We start from the raw sequence: 12769 nt of genomic DNA on the forward strand, positions 1-12769 counted from the left end.
GTTACACTGCTTACCCTGACTCTAGTTCTTGCAGCAAGGAAAGAATTAACATTTACTGGGGAAACTACTGTGTGCCAGGTACTATGGCTGACAGTCTCCATACATAATCCATTCAATCCTGGTGACTCAGAAAAGGAGAATATCCTTCATCTTTTATAGGTGAAAAATAAAAGCTCAAAATTAAGTGACTTGCCAAAGTTCTCAGTCAAAAGTGTCTGCCTCCCATATATCTATGGCCAATGACTTTGTACATGAATGCCAAGACCACTCATTGAGAAAAGAATAATCTCTTTAACGAATGGTGCTACATAACTGGATATCTACATGCCAAAGAATGAAGCTGGATTCCTATCTCAAACCATATACCAAAAGTGACTTAAAATGGATCAACATCCTAAATATAAGAGCTAAAACCATAAAAGACTTAGAAGAAAACATTGGGGTAATCTTTGTGACCTTGGATTTGGCAGTGGATTCTTAGGTGTTAAACCAAAAACACAAACAACAAAAGAAAAAATAGATAAATTGGACTTCAACAAAATTAAAAACTTTTGTGTATCAAAGAACATTATGAAGCTAGTCAAAAGACAACTTTTAGAATGGGAGAAAAATATTTGCAAATCATACTACTGATAAGAGTCTAGTATCCAGAATATGTAAAGAACTCCTACAAGTCAACAACAAAAACAACCCAGTCCAAAAAATGGGCAAAGGACATGCTGATCATCTATATATCTTACATATATATATATATATATATATATATATATATATATATATATATATATATAAGATCATCTATATATCTTCTCTCCAAAGAAGATATATAGATGACCAATAAGTACACACATGAAAAGATGCTCAATATTGTTAGTTATTGCGTGTATGTGCGCTCAGTCGCTTCAGTTGTGTCCGACTCCTTGCAACCCTGTAGACTGTTGCCTGCCAGGCTCCTATGACCATGTGATTCTCCAGGCAGGAATACTGGAGTGGGTTGCCATGCCCTTCCCTGGTGGCTCAGATGGTAAAGCATCTGCCTGCAATGCAGGAGACCTGAGTTTGATCCCTGGGTCAGGAAGATCCCCTGCAGATCTTCCTTCTAGAAGGAAATGGCAACCCACTCCAGCATTCTTGCCTGGAAAATCCCATGATCAGAGGAGCCTGATAGGTTATAGTCCTTGGGACCGCAAAGAATTGGACACAACTAAGTGACCTCACTTTCACTTTCCTCTGGGGGAACTCCCGACACAGGGAACAAACCTGTGTCTCCTGAATTGAGATGAGGCGAATTCTTTACCGCTGAGCAACCAGGGAAGCAACAGTTAGTCATTAGGGAAATGCAAATCAAAACCACAATGAGATATCACTTTACATCTATTAGGATAACTATAATTTTTAAAGTTAAGAAAAAAAAAGAACGGAAAATAACAAGCATTGGCAAGGATGTGAGAAAGTAGAGCACTCACAAATTAGCCACTGTGGAAAACAGTTTGACAATTCCTCAAAAAATTAAACATGGAAATTACTATATGACCCAGAAATTCTACTTCTAGGTATATGCCCAAAAGAAAATTATTGTGAAAACAAGCCAACTGTTCATCAGTAGATGAATGTATAAACAAATTGTGGGGGAAAATATTATATTTATATATAAAGGATGAAATACTAACACATACTATAGCGTGGATAAACCTCAAAATCATTATGCTAAGTGAAAGAAGCCAGACACAAAAGGCCATGTATTGTATGAGGCCACTTTTATGAAATAACCAGGATAGGTAAATTCATAGAGACAGAAGGCAGAGTAGTGGTTGACAGAGGCTAAGGGGAGGGACCAATGAGTAGTATCTGCTTAATGGGTACAGGTTTCCTTTCAAGGTAACGAAACTGTTGGCACCAGGTAGAGGTGGTGGTCGCACAGCACTGTGACTGTACTAAATGTCACTGGATCGTTCTAAATGGCTAGTTTTATGTTATATGAATTTCACTGCAATAAAAATGTTTAGTTTAGTTAAATTTAAAAGATTGTCTGCCTGTGTCCAAAGCCTGGACTTTTCACCGCATTTCAAGACTCTCATTAGGAGCGGTCCATAGAAGGGCTCCTATAATGGTTGTGGCTCTGGTGTTACCAAGCCGAGGGACACAAGCAAGTCATCATCCCTGGTTCCTCAATACTACACCTGTCAAACAAAGGTAACAGTACCTGAGCCACCAAGGCTACTGTGAAAACCAAATGAGGTGGAAAAAGATAAAACCAATTGGAAAATGAGAGGTAATGATGATGATTAATGAAATTCTCAACCTCTCCTACCATTTCTAGAATCTGTCCTTTTTCTTGTTTTTAATTGTGATGGTGAAGTGAAGTAAAAGTCTCTCAGTCGTGTCCAACTCTTAGCAACCCCATGGACTATACAGGCCATGGAATTCTCCAGGCCAGAATACAAGAACACTGGAGTGGGTAGCCGTTCCCTTCTCCAGGGGATCTTCCCAACCTAGGGATCAAACCCAGGTCTCCCGCATTGCAGGCAGATTCTTTACCAGCTGAGCCACAGTGGAAGCCCCACTTTAACTGTGCTGGGTCTTGACTGCAGGGTACAGGCACTTCACTGTGGCACATGGACTTCCCGTTGTTGTGCATGGGCTTTTCTAGTTTTGGGAACAGCTTTGTTTTGTAGCTTGTCTTGTTGTGGTTCATGGGCTTAGTTTCCCCAAGGCATGTGGAATCTTAGTTCCCCGACCAGGGATCAAATCCATGTCCCCTGCATTGCAAGACAGATTCTTAATCAATGGACCACCATGGAAGTCCCTAGAATCCCTAGAATCATCTTATAACTCGAAGATGCTATTTTAAAAACCAAATCAAACAAACAAAAACCTGGAGAATCCCAATATTTCCATATTGGGATTCCATATTCCATATTGTCACAAAGGGCCAAAGGTGATGTTTTATATAGAAACTTACATATGATTAGAAAATAAGAAACAACTTAAACTAGGAATAGAAATAAACTTCCTTAACTAGACAAGCGCATCAGCAAAAACAAAGCCTATAGCTAACATTACACTTCGGGCTTCCCAGGTCGTGCTAGTGGCACCCACCTGCCAGTGCAGGAGACATGGGTTTGATCCCTGGGTCGGGAAGATCTCCTAGAGGAGGGCATGGGAATCCACTCCAGTATTCTTGCCTGAAGAATCCCATGGACAGAGGAGCCTAGAGGGCTACAGTCCACAGAGTCACAAAGAGTTGAACACAACTGAAGTGACTTAGCACATAGCACAACATCACGCTTAGTGGTAGAGATTGAATGCTTTCCCCCTAAGATCAAAAACACAGTAAAGATATCCATCTTCACTATTCCTATTCAACATCATACTGGAAGTCCTAACAAGTGTAGTAAGGCAAGGAAAAAAAAAAAAATATATATATATATATATATATAAAGGCATACAGGTTGGAAAGGAAAGATTAAAACTGTTGGCTGGCAACCTGATTATCTACATAAATTCCATGGGATCTACCAAAACAAATTCCTCCTAGAACTAATAAATGAGCTCACTGAGGTTGCAGGATATAAGATTAATATATAAAAATCCATTGTATTTGTAAACATTGGTATTTATTAAACAATTAGAAATGAAAAATTTAAAATACTGTTTACAATAGCACTGAAATTATATACTTAGATATTAATCTAACAAATATTCATGCAGAATCTGCTAAAAACTATGAAAGCGATTAAAGAAGTCAAAGAAATAAGTAAATAAAGAGGTATATTATGTTCATGGTTTGGAAGATTCAATATTGTGAAGATGTCAACTCTCCCCAATTTAACCTGTAGATTCAACATAACTTGAATCGAGATCCTAGCAGGATTTTTAAATAGAAATCAACAAACTGATTCTAAAACTTATTTGGAAAGGAACTAGAATAGCCAAAAAATTGAAAAAGAAGAACAAAGTCTGAGGACTCACTATTTGATTCTAAAATTCACTATGTGAAGTCACTCAGTCATGTCCAACTCTTTGCGACCCCATGGACTGTAGCCTACCAGGCTAATGCTACATCAAGACAGTATGATATTGGCAAAAAAAATTATATACATAGGTCAATGGAACAGAATACTCATATTCTGTGGAACCCACATATGGCCATATGCTTTTGCAAAGGTACAAAAGCAATTCACTGAAGATATAGTAGTCTTTTAACAAACAGTGCTAGAACTGCTGCACATACATATGTAAAAAAATAGACCTCAACCTATGTTTCACACACTATGCAAAATTTAACCACAAATGGACAAAAATGCAAAGCTATCACTTCTAGAAAAAAAACTAATTAGATAATGATGTCAAAAGCACAGTCCATAAAATAAAAATTTATTAGATAGGATTTCATCAAATATTTAAAATTTTTACTCTGTAAAAGATACTGGCTGTTAAAAGAATGAAAAGACAAGTCACAGACCAGGAGAAAATTTTTGCAAATTATTTATCCAACAAATGACTTGTACTCAGAATAAAGACCTCTTACAACTTAATAAAAAGAAAGCAACCAGATTTTCTAAATGAGCAAAAGATTTGAACAAATATTTCACCAAAGAAAACATGACGATGTAAAGTAAATCATGAAAAAATGCTCAGAACTAGGGAACTCAAAGTATAAGCACACTGAGATACCAATACACATCTTTAGAATGATTAAAATTAAAAAATAAAACAATAAACCATTTCAAATGCTGGCAAGGGCTGGATGCGAAATCAATGAAGGACTTTAGGTTGGAGACTGACATGACCAGGTCTGTTCTGAAAATATTCTAGTTGTTTTGTGGAAATGGGTTGAGAAAGGAGCAAGTGTGAAACACAAATCAGGAGATAATCCCAAGGAGAGATGCTGACAAGCCAGGGGTTGGTGGAGATGGGGCGAGGTGGCTGGAATGCAGCATCACTGAGGAAGGAAATTTGACAAGCCTGGTAATGGGAATGAAGAGAAAGGAGAGACTGTTTGGAAGAAGAGCAGTTTTAGAGTTTGGAACTTCCCCTGGGTGGCCCTGGAGAATTCAGTGGCTACCCACTCCAGTATTCTTCCCTGGAGAATTCCATAGACAGAAAAGTCTGGCTGGCTACAGTCCATGGGGTCGCAAAGAGTGAGACGTGACTGAGCAACAAACTTTCACTTTTCTTTCACTGGGTGGCCCAAGGCATTCGTCATCCTTAAGGGTGGCTTCTGGAAGCAAAGATGCCACAATTAACAGGCCGTTAAGTTATACCCTTTCCTCTTTCATCATGATGTGACTGCTTTTCCATAAAAAGTTGGTTTTCAGCACATCACTGTATTTATAAGAAACAGAATCATCCAATATAAAATGTGCATCAAAGGATGCTAATTAGGACAGTCAGAACTGACAGCTTGAAAAGTCGTGAGGGACAGTACGGGCTGTCCATTGAGGAGAGGGGGCCTGTTATTTATGGAAGTGTAGGGTACCAGAGTACTTTACGGAAGCTTCTTTTATGATAATTACTGTAGATCACACCAGGTATATAAATTAAATGCAGATAACAACCTATGAAGAAAGTGGTGTAGTTCCTATTAAAGATGAGGAAAATGAGACCCAAAGAGGTTAAGTGACTTGCCCAAGGTTTCAACTAGCAAGTGGCAGATTTGGGGTTCAGCCCTAGGACTGCTTGATCCTAAATATAGTGGTCTTTTCATCCTGCCACTGTACCTCATTTCCAATTGAACTGGAACGTTCTCTTTGCCTGACCTTTATTTTCCTTTCATTCAGAATGCCTTTGTGGCTGACCACTCCCACCCGAATCCATTCAGATCCCCAAGGCTCACCACAAACGGCCCCTTACCCACATAACCTGCTTCCCCGCCCAGAGGGCCACCAGCACACAAAGCCACTGTCAGAGCACTGCCACTAGCACCACCGGGAAGCCCGCCTTATCACACGAAGGGAAAGTGAAGTGAAAGTCGCTCAGTCGTGTCCATCTTTTTGCGACCCCGTGGGCTATTCTCCAGGCCAGAATACTTGAGTGGGTAGTCTTTCCCCTTCTCCAGGGGATCTTCCCAACCCAGGGATCAAACCCAGGTCTCTCGGATTGCAGGCTGATTCTTTACCAGCTAAGCCACAAGGGAAGCCCAAAAATACTGGAGTGGGTAGCCTATCCCTTCTCTAGAGGATCTTCTCAACCCAGGAATCGAACCAGGGTCTCCTGCACTGCAGATGGATTCTTTACCAACTGAGTTATGAGGGAAGCCTTTATTATATACCTATTTCCAGTTATAAACTATAGCACCCTCGAAGGCACAGACTTTATATATGTATGAGAGGTGATCAGTGGTGTGTGGATTTGAACACATGTACTAAATTATCCGAACAGGTCCAAAAGTTGGCAAATGAGGCTACAACAAAAATATATATGTGGAGTAAGGAACAAGATAGTCGATTATTCACATTTTTATAATAAATATTTTTATTTAATTTATTAAAGTAAATATCAAGTTCATCTGTGCACACGAGTATTATGCAATTCATATGCTTTTTGAGCTACTATTAAAATCATCTATAGGAAGAAAGCATTCTGAAAAATAGAAGAATAGAACTGTATCTGTGAATAAGTTTTAAAAGAATCAATGACAAAAATCACTTTAAGACATTTGATAGACATCTTCTTACCATAATATTTTCTTCTAAGTCTTATTTCTTTGTGAAAACTATACTTACCTTACTATGTGACAAAGTCAAAGACTCATGCAAAGTTACAATTAGAAGGGAAGTTAAAAATCATTCAGTCCAATTCTTTTACTTTAGTGATGAAATCTTAGTTCAAAGTCACACGGCTAGATGATGCCAGATTAGAACTTGCTTCTTCCAAAATCAAACTTCAAACTCTGGAGAAGAGACTGCTGGCACTCTATATTAATATTCATTCAGAGCCCCAGTAACAAAACCCCAGTTTTATCGCGAAGTTACACATAACCTCTAAAGGACATTTCCCAGACTCTGTTGCAGCCAGATACACCCAGATACAGACTATGCTTCAGCCAGTGAGATGCAAGGGTCAATGTGTGGACTTTCAGGAAGCCTCTTTGAAAGGGAGGGGATACAACAGTCTCACTTCTCTTCTTCCTTCTTGTTGCCTGGAATACAGATATAATGGCTGTAGTTTTAGCAGCCATTTGAAACCATGAGGATGAGGATCACACCTTGGGGCTAACCAAGAAAAGAGCTAGAATGAGCCTGAATCCCCAATAACCTCAGGAAGTCTTCCCAAGACAGCCTATTTCTGGATCTTCTTTTATGTGAAAAAAATAAATGAGTACATTTCTGTGTTACGTAGACCACCATTATTTTGGGTTTTTTAGTTATATGCAGCCAAACTCAACTAGCCCATCTTACTTAGCCCACTGTCAACCCATTCCTCTCTCATCTCAGCAAACAGAAATTTCAGTCTACCCAACTGCTCAGGCCAAAAGCCTTGGAGTCAGTATTACTGACTTGTTTTCTTTCATACCCCACAACCATCCCACCAGCAATTCTCATCAACTCTATCTTCATAATAGACCTAGACCTGTCTGGTTTTCGTGGCTTTCACTGCTATCACTCTGGGCCCATCACTACAGGTGACCCTTGAACAACACAGGACTCAGGGGCCCACACCCTCTGTGCACAGAGCACTCTGCATCACACTTCACAGTCTACTTTCCGTGTCTATGGTTCCACATCCACAGATTCGACCAACCCCTAATCCTGTGGTATTATAGTACAGATTTACTGAAAACAATCTGCATGTAAGAAGATCCACTCACTCTCTTAGTTTTCCTCCGGCCTCTCTGGCAACTCCTGCCCCCTCTTATATCTTTATCTTCTATTCAGCCTTAAATGCTGGCTGAGATCTTTCTCCCTCTCCAGCTGTCCATATTCTCAAAGGCAAGGTCATCCATCCATTTCCTCAGAGCTGTCATCATTATCTAGAGGATCATCATCAAGAATTCCAAAGTTAGAATATGAAAAAGAAGATATATACTGATGCATAACTGAGTCACTTCGCTGTACAGAAGAAATCAACACAACATTGTGAATCTACTCAACTTCAGTAAATTTTTTAAAATAGCAAAAACAATTTTAAAAAAGGACCCGCGCAAGTTTGAACCCATTGTTCAAGGCTTAACTGCATCTCTTTCGTCTGGTTTACAGCAGTAGCCTCCTAACTAGTCTCCCTGTTTCCATTCTTACCTGCCACCCCCTCCCCTCAGTCTGTTTTCCTCAGAATAGCCAGATTTAATTTTTTTCAAACATAAGTGGCCCATGTTACTCCTTTGCTCAGGACTTTTCAGTGGCTGCCCTTGACGCAGACAGAGCATGAGCGAAGTCCTTGTTGTCTACCAGCCCTGACATGATCTGGTCCCCTCCTCTGTCTCTGACCTCAGCTCCCACTCTTGCCCGCACCCACTGAACCCTGCCCCCAGGTCCTCTTTGCTATTCCTTTAACGTATCAGCCATGCTCTGGTCTCCAGGATCATAGCTTGCAGGAACTCTTCCCCCAGATATCCACACATCACCTCTCTTACCTCATTCAAGCCCCTGGCCAAGCATCACCTTATCAGGAGGGCATCCCCTCTCCACCCTGCCTAAAGTAGAATCCCACCCGCTGTCTACTGCCTGCTGTCCCCTGCATACTCGCCACCACGGGATGTTTGTTTACAGTCATTGTCCACATCCCCCACTGGAGCCTCAGTGTTTCTACTCTGAGCAACCTGCCATCCACGTGGAAATTTGTTAAATATTTCCCCGCAACAAAACTTAGCAGCTCCATCTTATTGGTTAATTAAGAAGATCTATAAGGGTAATATGGCTTTCTGTTCTAATAGTAATAGCAATTATTATTATTATAGTTAACAGCAACTACAAAACATTAAAAATTTTGCAATAAGAATGATGGGCAGAAGTGCGTGGGGCCAGTTTGTAAGACTGACTCCAGAACTAACTGTCCTTGTAGCAGAAGACCCAAAGCCTCTTCTTACTGTTCTCATGTGACCTCTTCAGTGAGAACAGGGGCGGGGAGGGGGGTCAAAATGACCACTCACGATCTAGTGATGAACACAGCTGTCCTCGTAACTCGCCAGCTTTATGGAAAATCCGGACGACTTACTAATGTTTTTTAAAACATGAGTAAATAAAAGTCCATTAAAACAGATTTATCTTTTCATTCACAAACAGCTTATTTCTCGTCAAAGTTACGAAGTTTTCCGTTAGACTTATAAATTGAAATTAGAAATCTTTTGGGTAAACTACTCACCAAATAAGCCTTAAGCTTGGGACGTTTTTGGAGACAATGTACTGCTAATATTTGTTTTTCCTGTGGAGAAGGAGCAAAGGCTGACAGAACATCACAGTTCCCATCTTCAAAAACCAAGAAGCCAAGTTTAGCTTCTTGAAGAACATTTGCAAGGAAAAACAGCAAACTATTTCTGAGGCTTTGCTTCAAAAATACACACTTCTTTCATACGTTCTTGATGACTGGTGCTTCAAGCTGCTAAAATATTCCTTCTTTGAAGAAAAAATACAGATCCCAAGAAAATTAAGAGTCTGGTTTTGAAGACAAGAGCTCCTTGCATCTGAATCCCATCTCCTTGATGGGATCCCATCTCCATTTCTCCTCATCTCAGCCTCCCCTTCTGGGGCAAGCATCACAGCTACCCCAGAAGACAGATGGCTGTTAAAAGATAAGAGAGTAGAGAGTGTGGAGCACCTCCTAGGTATTCAGTAAATATTAGCACTCTATAAGCAAAATAATCTACGGAAGTCCACACAAGCCATCAGCACTTTTAAACATAATACATATTAAAAATTGATTTTTTTTTTTTTAGAATGTTAGGAAAATACAGAAAATTTTGAATAGACAATCTCCCTCAAACAAAGAAGTGGTGTGGACGACAGATAATTTTCCTCTAACAACTTTGAAACAGTGACCTCTGCTGGCCAGTGGAAAACATGAGCTTTCCAAGCAAATCTGGCGAGGGAGCAAGGGTTGAGTCAGCCAGGCTTGGTCCCTCTCCCCGGAACAAAAACCAGGTGTTGCGTTACAAGGGACAGAAATCGTCATAAGGGTTACCACGATGTAATTGGGATGTTAACAAAATTAAAGGCCGGCCTTTCCATTTGCTCATCTGCCCAGAAGTTTCTTTTTTTCAAACCCCGTGGTCTCCTATTTTTAAAATGTCATAATTGCATGCAAATGTTACAGCCGAAAAACAACGCAAGGGGCATTAAAAATCAATCTTCCATGTAAGCCTCAGATTTTCCAGCATGATGATCCAAAAGCAGAAGTGGTGACAAATGTGTAAAAAACAGAGTGAAAAAGTCAGAATGCATCATTAAGAATATTACAACAAAAGGAGGGAAAGAAACTTAGGGAACACATGCCTGATTCAGCTGGGGTAAACAGCCAACTACAAAGAAGGATTTTTTTTAAAATCTACAAACCTTTTATAGATATGACCCAGAAATCCAATTAGGAAGCAGTCACGACCCTTTCCTTCAGACAGAAATATGCTCGATGGAGGAGGCTGCCCAAAAGTCTGTTGCTGCTGCTGCTGCTGCTAAGTTGCTTCAATCGTGTCCGACTCTGTGCAACCCCACAGACGGCAGCCCACCAGGCTCTGCCATCCCTGGGATTCTCCAGGCAAGAACACTGGAGTTGGTTGCCATTTCCTGCTCCAGTGCATAAAAGTGAAAAGTGAAAGTTAAGTCGCTCAGTCCTGTCTGACTCCTAGAGACCCCATAGACTGCAGCCTACCAGGCTCCTCCGTCCATGGGATTTGCCAGGCAAGAGTACTGGAGTGGGGTGCCACTGCCTTCTCCCATTGGCTGGGATATTTAGACATCAAACACACTCCTACCTCTTAAGGTATGAAATAAAACAGAGGTTGCAAACCGGCTATGTGGTTTAATTTGGCACTTACTACATCTTTTTTAAATTAATTATTTACCAACACTTTAAAAATAGAGATTTCACAGCAAAATCTGAATTTCTGTCTTCTTAAAAACAAATGAGATCTAGACATACCAGACAAACATTTGCCCATAGCAATAATCAACTGGGGCCAAACAGCAGTAGTTGCTCTCTTTTATTAATTTTTAATGCAGTATAGTTGTTTTACAGTGGTGTTAGTTTCTGCTGTACAGCAAGTGAATCAGTTATACATATATCTCTTTTTAGATTTCCTTTCTGTTTAGGAATCAGAGAGCACTGAATTCCCTGTGCTATACAGTAGGTTCTTATTAGTTACCTATTTTATATATAGTGTGGGTATATGTCAAACCCAATCTCCCAATTCACCCTACCCTCCACTTCCCCTCTTTGTAACCCTTAAGGTTTTTTTTTTTTCTACATCTGTGACTATTTCTGCTTTGCAAATAAGTTCATCTGCACCACTCTTCTAGATTCCACATATAAACAAATGATGTTATATAATATTTGCCTTTCTCTCTCTGACTTCATTCTTTTTTTATTTGTTTTTGGTCATGCCATGCAGCATGCAAGATCTTAGTTCCCTGACCAGGGATCAAAGCCGTGCCCTCTGCAGTGGAAGCGCAGAGCCTTAACCACTGGACCGCCAGGGAAGTCCCTTACTTCACTCTGTATGACAACCTCTAGGTCCATCCATGTCATTGAGAATGGTATTATTTCACCCCCTTTTATGGCTGAGTATAATCCCACTCGTGGGCATACATCCGGAGAAAACCATAATTTGAAAGGATGCTCACTGAAGCACTATGTATAATACCCAAGGACATAGAAACAACCGAAATGTCCATTGACGGAGGGATGGATAAAGCAGATGTGGTACGTACATACAATGGAATATTACTCAGTAGGCATTCCTGTAGATGGGGCATGTGCTGTTTGCTGCGTTCCCCATCCTGACAGCCTTACTCATCATTTTATCTGTCCGGCTTTTTGTAAGTTTGAGACCCCAGGTTTCTGACCTCCTTAAGGTACTGAGGATGACCTGAATTTAGTTAAAACAATTATCAACCATGTGCAAGGTACTTCAACAGACACTTGGTTTATAAAAAGACATGAATCTTGGAACTCAAAGAACTCATAGGTCATTTCCAGTAAGGCCAAGTAAACTCATTAATATGTCACGTGCATTGAAAAGGTATAGAAGTGGTAAAGAGAAGTGATTAAATTCATTTTCTAACTTTTTGAGATGCGACTCAGCCCACTGATGTTCAACCATTCTTCTTTCCTAATATGTGCATTTAAGGGTTTAAATTTCCTTCTAAGCATTGCATTAGCTATATCTTATAAGTTTCGGCATGTATTATTATCATTTTTTAAGAATCATTTTTCTAATTCCCACCTGTGTGATTTTGAAGTGTATTTCTTAATTTCCAAACATATGGAGTATTCTTTTTCATTTTGGAAATGAAGACCCAGGTTCAATCCTGGAATGGCTACCCATTCCAGTATTCCTGCCTAGAGAATTTTATGGATAGAGGCCGGGTAAGCTACAATCCATGGAGTCACAAAGAGTCAGACAAGACTGAGCAATTAACACTTTCACGGACTATTCTATTGGGTTGGCCCAAAAGTTCATTTAGGTTTTTCTGTAAGATAGTATGAAAAACCTGAACAAACTTTTTGACCAACCCAATAATTGTCATTTCAGTGGATATTTACCTTACTTGCCTTACAAATATAATCTAAATCATTTTAATCCTTTGAAATGTGCTGAAACTTGTTTCACAGGTCA

The 12769-nt window shown here is 39.9% G+C and overlaps 1 long non-coding RNA gene across 1 annotated transcript; it reads right to left on the bottom strand.

Annotated features, from left to right (window-relative positions):
• Nucleotides 1-6459: 6459 nt before the first annotated feature.
• Nucleotides 6460-9363, bottom strand: LOC147375371 (uncharacterized). The gene is made up of 2 exons (XR_015159613.1): nucleotides 7814-9363; nucleotides 6460-7144 (listed from the first exon to the last, which is right to left on the bottom strand). It is a non-coding gene; the product is annotated as an uncharacterized LOC147375371 (long non-coding RNA).
• Nucleotides 9364-12769: the final 3406 nt, after the last annotated feature.

The sequence above is a fragment of the Bos grunniens genome, chromosome 3 (genome assembly GCF_055505025.1).
Source record: "Bos grunniens cultivar Pamir isolate PY7600 chromosome 3, Bosgru_T2T1.0, whole genome shotgun sequence".
NCBI lineage: Eukaryota > Metazoa > Chordata > Mammalia > Artiodactyla > Bovidae > Bos > Bos grunniens.